This window comes from Eschscholzia californica, unplaced genomic scaffold, assembly GCF_041429995.1.
Source record: "Eschscholzia californica isolate CP2 unplaced genomic scaffold, dmEscCali1.0.p SCAF_6, whole genome shotgun sequence".
In the NCBI taxonomy this organism is placed as follows: Eukaryota; Viridiplantae; Streptophyta; class Magnoliopsida; order Ranunculales; family Papaveraceae; genus Eschscholzia; species Eschscholzia californica.
The window spans coordinates 11,058,261-11,072,050 of record NW_028238483.1 but is presented as its reverse complement, the minus strand read 5'-3'; the positions used below and the strand labels follow the sequence as shown (position 1 = coordinate 11,072,050).

Sequence of the window (13,790 nt, the reverse complement as noted above, 5' to 3'; positions counted from 1 at the left end):
GATTATGTTAGTCTAAGTATCTTTAAACCATCTCAATTAAAGAGTTGCAACAAATGTTTGATCCTAATAACACTAGGCAAAATAGAGAATCTTTAGTTTAAAAAGTTACTATAAAGAGTCATTTTTTTTTTGTTGAAAGGACTATAAAGAGTCATTAACACAATATATCAATTACCCTACTACTAAGATTTACACACATAATCTTCATTTAATTCAAGGATTTGACTTCTTCAAAGATCTTCAATTGGTTCTATCTAGTTAGTGTTTTCTCTCTTTTTTTTTGTTAAGAGTAGTGTTTTCTCTCTCTCTCTAAATTTTCTCTATCTAACTTTTCTTACAAGTATCTAAAAACAGAGCCATATAATGAAGCGTGTACAAAAACTTTTGGATTGGAGAATCACAAAAAACCAGGCCCTGTTTTTTTTTTTTCTCAGTACACAGTTTTGATACTATTGGCCCACAAACTCACATTGGTCCCACCTAAAGACTAATTAGAACCGTTCAGATTGTATTCTTCTAATTAGGATGATGCACCTTATGTACACTGAATACAAGATATCTTTAGGGTTTTGTTTTTCTCATTTATGGGAAGTGAATTTATGACATTTAGATTGGAAGAGAATTATCTCATCAAAAAAAAGATTGGAAGATAACTGGGTGGGGCCAAATCCAATTAGAGACCACCCATGGTTTTTGGAACTGGTTTTGAGTTGACTAAAAAATAGGGCTGATTGCCAATATGGGTCCGGCTATAGGCGCCTGCCTAAATTGTTATTAGCGCCCTAGAGAATAGATTGACCTTAGTCAATTTCAGTTGACCCCTAGCATCTATAGGCGCGAGTCAAGAAGTCAAGAGGACCGGGTCGTTGACCGGAAGTCAGACCTTCACCTGTTTATTTTTATGGACATCGAGGACGTCTTTGGGCTTAACCTGTTACAAGAAACGAAACAAATGTAACCGTAAGGTCTTTGGGGAACACCGGGATGGTGTCGGCCAAAGATACTCCGACGGTCAGCTCAGTAAACTTGTGAGAAAAGTAATAGACACGTGAATGATATCCCTGGAATGTTACCGTCGAGGGAGACGGTCACGAGTATGGCACGACTAGTAGAGTGGTCGGAGCTCGATCTCTACAAATAGAGTGACTTGCTTGGAGAGAGGATTCCCCAAACTCCACAGCTAGGGCACCACCAACAGAATCACAAGATTCCCCAAACTCAGCTACAGAACCAGAAAACCTGCTATTTCTTTCAACAACTAAATAATCACCTCACTATTTCATTTGGGTTCAATTTCACCCAAAAATATTACAAAAAAAAAATGGAAGTACGAATTGTAAACTAAATTAACATAAAAATGAGTTCAGATAAGATTCTTGGGAGGAATATGACATAATATAATCCATTACTTCTCATTCTTTCCTCTGTAATACAATTCCCCTAAGCTAGCTTTGACAAAATTGGTATTACAGTAGGAGTTTCTGTTTTGTTTTCCTCAGAAAATAGCACTTTACGATTGTTTAATGTTTAACAATACAACATTGTGATTCTCTGTACCTCGAGAATGTATAGAGAACCATCGGTAGATACTCAAGCTGTTGGAGCATATTCTTGAATAGCTGAGGCCTGAGGCTAGTTTATTCCTCTCGTCCTCTGTTTTCGTCCTTAACAAGTAAGTCCTACCTACAACTTCACCACCCCCATCAGCATTACTCTATTACAATAAAAAGAAACACAATAAAGCGGCCGAGCAAAATAGTTTTGAGGTACCGATGTGCAGCCGTGCCATGGACCTGCCAGGGCGTGCCATGTCCACTACTTATTGGTGAACTGATCGAAGGGAGGTTGGGATCGTCCGGCTATGGCGCGACACTGTAGCGGGCCGAGCCATCTGGATGTGGCAGGTCGGAACGAGTCACCGTGACCAATAAACAGGTTGTCAGGCCATTTTCAGGCCGACATGGCCCAAGGGCAACCTCTAGGGCTACGGCTGATCGACAGGTAATCGGTGAGGAGACTTTCAAACTCGATTTTAAACATTAAAAATATATTATATATATTATTGGATGAATAACTTAAAGAGATATAGGTGTAGCAAAAAGAGGTGTAAGATGACTTACCGAAGTATGGAATATTGCAGCTATGGCATTCTTTAGCAAATTCGTTTTGATTCCTGGATATAACAAAGCATTGAGCAACACCTTTCCAACCTGCAGTTAAGTAGATAACATTGTTGAAAGGTCGAATAAACTAAAAAAAGCAACAAAGAAGTGTGCGAATATTAAGTTAAATATATAGCATAGCCATTTCGTACTAGGGTCGCAGACAATATAAGCCAAGTTTACTCGAACTAGTGAAACGGAAAATGAAAATTGGAGTACCTCAAGGTTCACATATAGATGGAAATTTCGACTATCAGTAATCATTTTGTAATTTGTTTTATCATAATCTGACAATCTAAGATAAGTAGGATACATAACATTAGAACCTGGCATCCAAGGATATAAGACAAAACTTACATCGTTCCGAACAATTACTGTTGGCTTTGACTCTTTAGTAGCTTTACTAATACCCTCTTTACACTTGATAGAAAGCTGACCCATGCCTTTGTCTTTCCACGTATCTTTATCAGCAGGATCAGTTGACTGAACAAACAAATAAACGGTAAATAATGATGCCTTAAACATTGTGAAGAATCAACAATCGAAATAAATCCAATGGTAAAACAATTCGGAAATCCTTGTCATAGAATCAACGGTAGCATTTCCTTTTCCCCTTTACTCTTTATTATATGATAACCTGGCAAACTTCCAACTCCTATCACAACTGTAGACTAAATCAAGGAGCCCCAAAATTTAATCCAGGGCTTGTAAGGAACAGACCTTTATATAAAGCTTGCATTTGACTTCATGAACGACGATGATACCCTTCTCTTCAGTCTTCTTAACTGATGGGCTGCTAGGTTTCTCCACTTCATCTTCTGATATCCATCAAAAAGAATTTCAGTTGTCACTCGTCAACTATGAACAAAAGCTCACATAGTAGCTAACAATACAAAATACTATATCCATTCGTTTTCTTTTAATATGCCTGCAAGACAACAAAGCTCAAATTTGCCCTTAAAGTATACGTATCAAGACGGGCCTAGAGGCTCTAGATCGCTTATATCGTTGTTTAGCAATAGAATAAGCATAGAATATCTAACATAAATTTGAACATCATGGGTTCAGACTGCGGCAAAAATTGGAAAAGACACTAAACTAAATAATATACGATCAAGGAGTAAAAAATTATTTGTTTCATCACTGAAAACCAAAATTGTGGTTTCTGTCTCACCGGCATCTGCGTCATCTGAAGCGTCACGATTTACAGGCACCGAACTTGGGCTTCCTGTGAGAGAAACAGAGTAAGTTGTCAGTACCAACTGCACCAATACATACGATTAAACAATGTGTATCTCATCTAATATATAACTAATAATTTTATGCAAGAAAGAAGAAAAAATAGTGAGAGCGTTTTATTTAGTTGCCAAGTCTCGCCGAACCCAAAGTATATTATACAAAAACCAATTTATGGTAGTTTCAATGTGATTTACTTTCGAGAGATACCTATTGGTTCGTTACTTACTCTTTTCTAGTCTTTAGGTGACTTGGAACTATTTCAATTTCCAACCATTATTGGCAAGACTAAAAATTTTACCATCAGAATTACAAAAGGTAAAGACCTACCAAACAAGACGGGTGATTGACTGTTTTTCAGTAAACCGGAGTTCCACGGACTCGCAAAGCTTGGAGATGAACCAACTTGACCAAAAACACTATTATTATTTAGCTGAAACTTTGCTTCAGGATTCTTCTTTTCAGGTTCCAATTTTTTCTCTGTTCCCTGCGAAAAGGTTGAACCGCCTAGGCCAAAAACACTAATATTATTTAGCTGAAACTTTGATTCAGGATTCTTCTTTTCAGGTTCCGCTTTGTTCTCGGTTCCCTGCGAAAAGGTTGAACCGCTTAGACCAAAAATACTATTATTGTTTAGCTGAAACTTTGCTTCAGGATTCTTCTTTTCAGGTTCCGCTTTCTTCTCAGTTCCCTGCGAAAAGGTTGAACTGGCTAGACCAAAAACACTATTATTATTTGGCTGAAACTTTGCTTCAGGATTCTTCTTTTCAGGTTCTACTTTCTTCTCGGTTCCCTGCGAAAAGGTTGAACCGGCTAGACCAAAACCACTATTATTAGGTTGAAACTTTATTTCATGATTCTTTGCTTCAGAACCCACTTTTTTATCAGACCCAGGCATAAAAGTCGAACCAGCTAGACCAAACACATTATTGTTATTAAGTTCAAAATTTCCCTCGTTACTCTTTGCTTCTGTTACTATTTTCTCGGCTTCATGCGCACTTCCTGGTTTTGCTGGATTTGCTTTGATCCAAGCAACAACATCACTGAATTTCTCCTACAATGAGGGAATACATTGAGATAGAGGAATTACATTACAGTGATACACAATGGTGGTAATGAACCCATGAAACCACATTAAGAAACATACGTCGACGAGTCAAATTCAACATTCTTGAACTAAAAATAATAGGTAAGATGTTCCACCTTTATGTGTGAAGCATGTGTTAGATAATCTTGAACACCATCTTCCCAAAGTTCATCTGGATGATCTTGTAACTGTGACTGAACCCAGCTGTTCACACAATTAAACAAAAACATGACGATACCCGTTTTGAACATTTAAACAGAACATCTACCAAATTATATTCACTTGAGCATCCATTTCAAATTCTATCCAACGGTGGACTCTCTATAATACATGGACACACCCACTATCTGGATGATGACCCAAACATTAAAAAACACGACAAAAATGAAAAACCTAGAAATTGAAGCACATGTTGTTGCAGTACAGGGTTTTAACTATGAACCTTAGAAATTGCTTGTTTAGAGCTCTCACGTGCTGGCGAGATGATTCAGCCCGTTGGACATCTAAATGGACCCGTTCACCCTCCTTCTATGGTTCTGCCCTGTTCGGATCAAAAGGGGACCCTGCTATTATTCTTTTACTCTTGAACTGCAACAATTATGAACAAAACAAAGCTTTACAAGTGCATAACTAACCGAATCTTCTAAAACCTAAATAAATATAGGTTAGTAGCTTTTGTCTTGAACTTCCTCTGATGATTAATGAATGAAACCCATATTCTCAGTTGAAATCAAGTAACCAGTCTCTTCTAAAATGCTTATGTCGATTAAAAAGAAATAATTTCCAAGAAGAAGCATCTAATTGAAGCTTTCAAATCAAAACCCTATCAAAAAATCAATTAAAAATCGATTTTTTTTTTGAAAGGTAAAAATCCAAACTTTGAACATCCCAAGAAACAAAAACCCTAGCTTGATAAGCCCTAAGCGAGTAAAAGATCGAAAGCCCTAAAAATAAAATTAGTATAAACCCAAACAATTTGAGCTCCAAATAACATTTAAGAAACAAAAGAGAAAATCAATTGGATTAAACAGGAGAAGATTCAGATAAATAGAATTACAGTGTGATAGAGAGATAGGGGAAGAAGAAAGAAATTAGGGTTTTGAAGAAGGGAACTCACAACATTGTCGTTAGAATCTGGAGCTGGTCCAGATTGAGAGGCAAAACGCTTCGTTCCCTTCATTGTAGAAGTTATTAAGATCTGAAATGGGTTCGTTCTGATTGAGAGGGAGATTCGAAAACTGAAACTGAGAGGAAGTTCAAGCTAAAATAAGGGTTTTTCACAACTGTGGGGTTTTCTCGATCTCTATTCTTCAGAAATGGAGTATTTCAAAATCTTTTACATTTTTGTGGGCTTAAAAGAAAATATTGAGTGGCTAATTTCAGGCTATTAGTATCAATGAACATTAATCTAATATAGGGAAAAGACGAAACTGACCTTATTGCAAACGAGATTGCAAACCAGATTTTGTAAAGCTTTTCAAGACAAATCAAATTGCAAAGCTCTGCAAACCAGATTGCAAAGTGTGTGCAAAGTCATTGCAAGGCAAACCAGATTGCAAAGCAATGCAAACGGGATTACAAAGCTCTGCAAACCAGTTTGCAAAGCTCTGTAAACCAGATTGCAAAGCAACGCAAACCAGTTTGCAAAGCTTCGCAAGCTTAGATTCTAAGGGCAATTTCGGCATAAAATGGGAATGCTTTTAGAATTGTCATTCAAGACTATTTCCAAACTATATATGAGGCCTAAAAGAACAAATAGATAACGTGTCTTTTTGACAAAAAAAACCACATGAAATTGAGCCTCCGACCCAATTTCTTGTATTTGATGTCTGAATGTATCATGTACGAATGCCTGTTAAAAAATCGAGTGCTAATTTTTGAAAATAGTTCACGTGCTAATAGAGTCATCCATATATAAAACAATATGGTGGGAGTGTCAAACACCCTATTAAATTCATCCCAAAATTTAGAATTGAAATTCTGTTCAGTTTAAGTTATTTTTTATTTTGGTTTAGATTTATTATGTTTCGGTTTGCTTTCGTTTCTAGGATTTGAAGGTGTTCTACTTTAGGATTTGATTTTCGATCTTTCTTTGAGATGAGGGTGAAACATGATTATTTGTTCGATTTGCTTCTGTTCGAGATTTTTCTCTAACTTCCGAAATGTTTTAATTTACTTCCTGATTATTTGATTTATTTGCACAAATTACTGTTCCTCTTCTTATATATAAGATAGTAGAATGTTTTGAGCAAAGAAACAAATAACCAAAACAAAATGTAGTTTTATTGGTAAAAACAAAATAGTATATTTTAACATACTATCCTGTATTGTTTTTCTTTTTGTTACAAGTCCATGGTGTATTGTTGGACAAACAAACACGTGGTCGAAATACACTATTTTTTTTTTTGAAAGAAGGTCGAAATACACTATGGTACGACGGAAACAAATATGTATTCTTTCATATATTTTTACTTGAAAAAAATGGCAACAAGGGTGAAAAAAAAACTATGCGTCCGTGACAAACAATAACATGTATTCATGTGGGAACAAACAAGTTCAAGAAGAAAAATAGTTATAAGTTAAAAACAAACAACTCTTTGTTGTGGAGTATATTTTTACTTGACAAACAACTTTATGTTGCATATAATAGTGGGAAAATGGTGAATAGAAAATAATTAGGAAAAAACCGCGAAGTAAACGTTCAGATAGATAAGTATTAGTAAAAAAAAATAGATAGGGAAAAGACATGAGAAAAACAATTTTGGGATTTCACCCCCAGTGGACTAAACAACAATTTTTTGAAGGTGTAATGAATTTTTATGCCATTTCTGAAATATTTTTAGATTAAATTGCTATTTTCCCTATTCTTTTTTTACCATTAAGTAATTATTCCATTTTTAACATAAAATAATTAGAATATATGCAAATACAATCTTCAAATAACGGGTAATCTTACAAAGATTAGCTTTATCACGAATTCACGATATAACTTAGAAGATTATTTATGTAGCATTACTCTAGCAATATTGACAGATATGTGACATCCGTATAAAATAATGTTCAGTTTTACAAAAGAATATATGTAATAATCAATCTTGTCTATTTATCAAATCTTTTTCAAATAATGCTTGATTTTATGAAGACTTGTGTAGTTATGATGAGATGTGAAAATATTTTTGCGTTTGTACAAATGATATGTAAAATTATGATGAGATTTAGGTAAATATATTCATATGGTGCAGTTGTTTCTTTAGTCCATTGAATTTAACAAATCTTGTCATTTAATAATTTGAATATGACAAAATTTATATACGTAGTCTGAAATATATCTACTTCACTATATAAATATCAGTATAATTATGACGAAATTCACTAAAATCTTCTCATGATTTACGAACTCTGTACATAAACAAAAATAATGCTCAACTTCCAAAGATAAATGGTGATGTGACAATATCCCCTGGAGCAATCCTTTATTCTTAGACAAATCTTTTGAAATTTGAATCAAATTCAATTTGTAACCTTTTATTTATCCATGGGAGTTATGTCCTAAACAAGTTTCAATCTCAAAGCAATGAGTCTTCACTTATAAAATATCCTTACATTTAAAACCTAGATTTTATTTCCGATATGATTTTACCGAAGGGATAACAATATGCAAACACACGTGTCAAAGACGTAAATTACACATAATCTGATAATTAATCGACGAGAAACAGTGTGCATAATATGAAATAATGCTTAGACAGATACTACTATATAAAGAACAGTAACTAAAGAGGCATGCTCATCCATGATCCATTCCTCCTTCTGCAATCTCTAAGCTTCAATTCTATGCATATATCTTTCTCAATAGAGACGAACGCTAAATAAAGGTAATATATTTCTTTAACTGGAAATACAAATTTCTCTATAGTTTGTTCTCTTATTATTCATATTTTACCAAGGTTGTCAATAATTATATAATCACCGATCTTGTTTTCACAAGTTTATTTTTATTTTGTTGGAGGGCAAGAATCATTTTGACAACGCATTTTGTTAGACATATTTAAACGAGAACTCCTATAAGTAATTTGTCTTTGTTGTTTCTCTGGTTATCAAATCGATAAGTCGATTTCTCTCTGTCTTGGCTTGATTCGGACAGAGTTTCCTTTCTCTAACTTTATAGAGAGATAAACTATTAAAGAATAAAGATAAGTCAATATTCCTTCTTTCGGGCTAACCGAGATAGGTGTTTAATGTAGTCGAGGCAAGAATAAATTCTCTTTCCTTAAGACATTTTACACCCCCGTAACAGTACCAAACGTTAGGGTGAATGCCTTCGGGATACAACGACTAACCTTTCAGAATTTTAAGATGGTACTTCTATATTCTGAAAGCGGGCGAACCTTTGTCAGTATTATGAGCTCTTTGACTGATGCGGATGATCTTCTAGATGCTTTGGAAATTCAGATTTCACTCGAGACTTCTTTCTTCCTTTTCCAGATATTCTAGTCTATCCAGAACCTCTAGAAAATACTTCTTTAATTAGATATTCTAGGCTAACCAGAACCTCTAATTGTTAGAAGGGAAGAGAAGAAGAGAATGAATTGAATTGATGTTCTAGACGACCTATGAAGAACTTCTTTCTTCCTTTTCTAGATATTCTAGTCTATCCAGAACCTCTAGAAAATACTTCTTTAATTAGATATTCTAGGCTAACCAGAACCTCTAATTGTTAGAAGGGAAGAGAAGAAGAGAATTGAATGAATTGATTGAAAATTGGAGTGGATTTGGTTGGTTTATATAGGAGTTGAATGGATGCATAGTGTCTGTTGGGTTAAAAGACATATCTGTTCGGAATTAGGGACCAAACAGGAAGTATAACTGATTGTTGAAGTCGGTTATAATCTGGGACGTCGGATCTGGGTGAAAATCTCGGGTGGAACGCCCACCGTCAGATCAATACCGAAATGTGCCCACAGATTTGGATGCGCGTGGTATTCGCTCAAACGACCCCTGATCTAACTTGTCCCGTTTGACGTTTCAGACCCTGACTTAACCGTTTTTTCACCCAAACTTCGAACTCGAATTTCTCATTCATCCGGAATCGGATTCGAGTAATTCTTTGCTCTAAATTTAAGAGCTCGACGAGACGAACGCAATGGCGCGTTCGGTTTCTGAATTTGACGAGTCGGGTCGAGCCAAAATTGGCTCCGAACCAGAACTTCTTTAATTAGATATTCTAGGCTAACCAAAATACTTCTTTCTTACTTTCTGTGTCTAAGAATTACAAGGAATCCTCAGATATGTTAAATGGAAGGGGTAAGAGAAGTCGGCCTAAACGACCTTCCCACGGAACCGGCATCAATTCACACACATATAGGTTATCCGTAATAAGGTATCCTGCTATACCTCACGTTAGAATCAAGTTCTAAGTTTTCGGATTCATTAAAAGCTTAATGCTTAGCCTCTCAATGCAGGCAACACTGTTATCATCCTAGGAATGGGTAAGAGATAGAAATCTCTTACAGTGTTACTGTCGAGTCAGGATATAGCTTCAGTTGCCCTTTGAACCTAGATCGTGGGATCTCCAGTCATCTAGGTAGGGTTTCACCATGCCTTTACTCATTTACTTTAGGCGTTTTTGCCACATTCCCCTTGATGATGCAATTTCAACTCTCTTGTTCACCCTTGTTCTTTACGGATCCGCCAGGTAACGTAGGATTGAGCATAATTAATTTATGCATTCCTTGAGAGCAATTGCTTTACGGTGCTAGTCTATTTATTGTGAATTCTCTAGACTTACCGTATTAGTGCCTACGCAACAACTACTTAGGTTTATTGCGTGCACTGGCTTCAATCACAAACAAATATCCTCCAGGAAGTTCACCTACTTCCTTTGCTTTCTCCAAAACAATGTATCCATCAAGGCCTTTAGGATTACATTATTGATCCAGCTATGCACGTCTGCCTCTGAGGATTTTGTGATATCGTAGCCCTTAGTGGTTTGTCATATCCACTGTTTTGTATCTGAGATTCGAGTGTTGTTCACATATCTTCGTTTTCTTTTATGATATGTACAACCAATTAATACGAGTCTGATCAGATACCTAAGAACTATTTGTTACTATGATAACTCTTTCTTGAATTTGTTCAAATTCAAGTATTTATGTTTATCGTGGTTTTTGAGTGGTTATTCTACCATTCTCTGTCTAACCTTGCACTTTAGATTATCAATCATGAGTAATGATTCAATCTGGAAAAACATCGAATCATATCTTCTTAAACACTTTCTTATTCCTAACTAGTATTGTCTGTTCTTTTGAACAGATGATTCACGGTTGAATCTCGTTACTTAGTTTAGGATTAGGAAGAGAAGTTCTTTCCATTTGTGTTTTTCCCAGATTTGTTGAGTGAATTTGGACATTCACGTCATCACTTATATTCACACACTTGATTTCCGACTCTTGTCACAACTTAGTGAATATAACTATAGTTCTTAACTCAATTAAACCTTATTGACCAACATTCTTATTGGTTAAATCTGGTTTCCGAGGTACTCTATAATTTCCCTCTTTTCACGTCCGTATGATATTGTATCGTCAGGAGAATATAGAGACTTTTATGCCATTTATAATTGGCATTTGGGTTCCTTTTGGTTCCCCCCACATTTCAAGAGTATTTTCTCTTATTCGTCAATTTGGGTGGAATTTTATAGTATTCCATATAGGGTACTGTTCAGATATGTAACAATATCTGCCCCCACAGTTCTAGGGTAACCATTGGATTCTCCTCTTTAACAAAACTATTTTCGTACACAATTTCTTTAGTGTAGTGTCTTTAGTTTTGTTCTATAACATGATGATTTATGATCATTAAAACCTTGAGATATAATACAAGGCGAGTTTCTCGTTTAACTCTTTCTTAAGTTATATGTCTTAATCATATATACTCGTTTGATAGACTATGATCATCAAAGTTATCATTCATTATTTTGTCCTTTATCGTCTCTAGATTTCGTTCATACTCTTGAATTGAAAATCTTACCAAGATCCTTGAATTTACTATTCGAGTCACGTCTAGACCGAATGATGTAATATTCAACTTTACGTCTTATCAACCTTAATTCTCTTGTCTATCCAAGAAGATTAGGTTGCCATGAGGATTTATAAGGACTATTCTGTAATGATACAAAACTAGGGACCTCCTTACAAAGACTTTAAGGATTTATTTATAATAACTCCTGATCTTGAGATCTTTCAGCCAAGGTCCTTCCATTTAACATATCTGAGGATTCCTTGTAATTCTTAGACACAGAAAGTAAGAAAGAAGTATTTTGGTTAGCCTAGAATATCTAATTAAAGAAGTTCTGGTTCGGAGCCAATTTTGGCTCAACCCGACTCGTCAAATTCAGAAACCGAACGCGCCATTGCGTTCGTCTCGTCGAGCTCTTAAATTTAGAGCAAAGAATTACTCGAATCCGATTCCGGATGAATGAGAAATTCGAGTTCGAAGTTTGGGTGAAAAAACGGTTAAGTCAGGGTCTGAAACGTCAAACGGGACAAGTTAGATCAGGGGTCGTTTGAGCGAATACCACGCGCATCCAAATCTGTGGGCACATTTCGGTATTGATCTGACGGTGGGCATTCCACCCGAGATTTTCACCCAGATCCGACGTCCCAGATTATAACCGACTTCAACAATCAGTTATACTTCCTGTTTGGTCCCTAATTCCGAACAGATATGTCTTTTAACCCAACAGACACTATGCATCCATTCAACTCCTATATAAACCAACCAAATCCACTCCAATTTTCAATCAATTCATTCAATTCTCTTCTTCTCTTCCCTTCTAACAATTAGAGGTTCTGGTTAGCCTAGAATATCTAATTAAAGAAGTATTTTCTAGAGGTTCTGGATAGACTAGAATATCTAGAAAAGGAAGAAAGAAGTTCTTCATAGGTCGTCTAGAACATCAATTCAATTCATTCTCTTCTTCTCTTCCCTTCTAACAATTAGAGGTTCTGGTTAGCCTAGAATATCTAATTAAAGAAGTATTTTCTAGAGGTTCTGGATAGACTAGAATATCTGGAAAAGGAAGAAAGAAGTCTCGAGTGAAATCTGAATTTCCAAAGCATCTAGAAGATCATCCGCATCAGTCAAAGAGCTCATAATACTGACAAAGGTTCGCCCGCTTTCAGAATATAGAAGTACCATCTTAAAATTCTGAAAGGTTAGTCGTTGTATCCCGAAGGCATTCACCCTAACGTTTGGTACTGTTACGGGGGTGTAAAATGTCTTAAGGAAAGAGAATTTATTTTTGCCTCGACTACATTAAACACCTATCTCGGTTAGCCCGAAAGAAGGAATATTGACTTATCTTTATTCTTTAATAGTTTATCTCTCTATAAAGTTAGAGAAAGGAAACTCTGTCCGAATCAAGCCAAGACAGAGAGAAATCGACTTATCGATTTGATAACCAGAGAAACAACAATCTTAAGACATTTTATATAGCGATTATTTCTCTGGTTATAAGATATTAATTTGGCTTACTTTCTGTGTGTTTCAGAAAAGGAAATGGCACGAACAAGAACCACCCTACGGGTTCTTCAGCCTAACACCACATACGTGGAAAACCCAGAGATGTTCAAGGGAACTGACTTCGCTCTGAAGCAGAAGCGAGGCAAGTCGAGAAAAAGGCAAAGGCCTGTCGAATGCTACAAATGTAGAAAGCGAGGCCACCTAGCCAAAGATTGTCACTCCACATATGACAGTCAAAGGGAAAAAGCCGATAACCAAGCTTTATTAGCAAAAGACACCGAAAATCGGAATCACCGTCTAATGATTACTGAGTTCGAAAAGGCGTTTGATCTACTTCATAAAATGAACCTCTGTGCAGAGGCACATGAAGATAACCTGGTTAACAACCAGAGATGGTGGGTCGATTCTAAGACAAATCATCACGTTTGTAGTGACAAAAGCCTATTCTCTTCCTATACAGAGGTAGCCGAAGGAGAAACCTTATTCAAGGTAAACGGCTCGACCACCCAAGTCAAAGGAAGGGGAAAGATCGTGTTAAAATTCACTTCCGAAATAGAGGTGACTTTGACCGATGTACTCCATGCTCCAGACAATCAAAAGAACTTGATTTCTGGTTCTCTTTTACGTGAGAACGGGTTCAGACTAATCTTTCTGTCAGATATCGTTATCATATTTAAGAAAATGATGTATATTGGAAAGGGCCACTTATGTGGGGGGTTATTTCAATTAAATGTTACCCATGTAATGCCGAAGGCACCTATTATTAATAAAATTAATAATTA

General features: G+C 35.9%; 1 pseudogene across 1 annotated transcript; it reads right to left on the bottom strand.

The window, feature by feature from the left end:
- Positions 1 to 1,590: 1,590 nt before the first annotated feature.
- Positions 1,591 to 5,790, bottom strand: LOC147531698 (uncharacterized; annotated as a pseudogene). The gene is made up of 9 exons (XR_015227875.1): positions 5,603 to 5,790; positions 4,928 to 5,073; positions 4,602 to 4,689; positions 3,729 to 4,452; positions 3,337 to 3,390; positions 2,883 to 2,980; positions 2,520 to 2,645; positions 2,121 to 2,210; positions 1,591 to 1,714 (listed from the first exon to the last, which is right to left on the bottom strand). The product of XR_015227875.1 is annotated as an uncharacterized LOC147531698 (transcript).
- Positions 5,791 to 13,790: the final 8,000 nt, after the last annotated feature.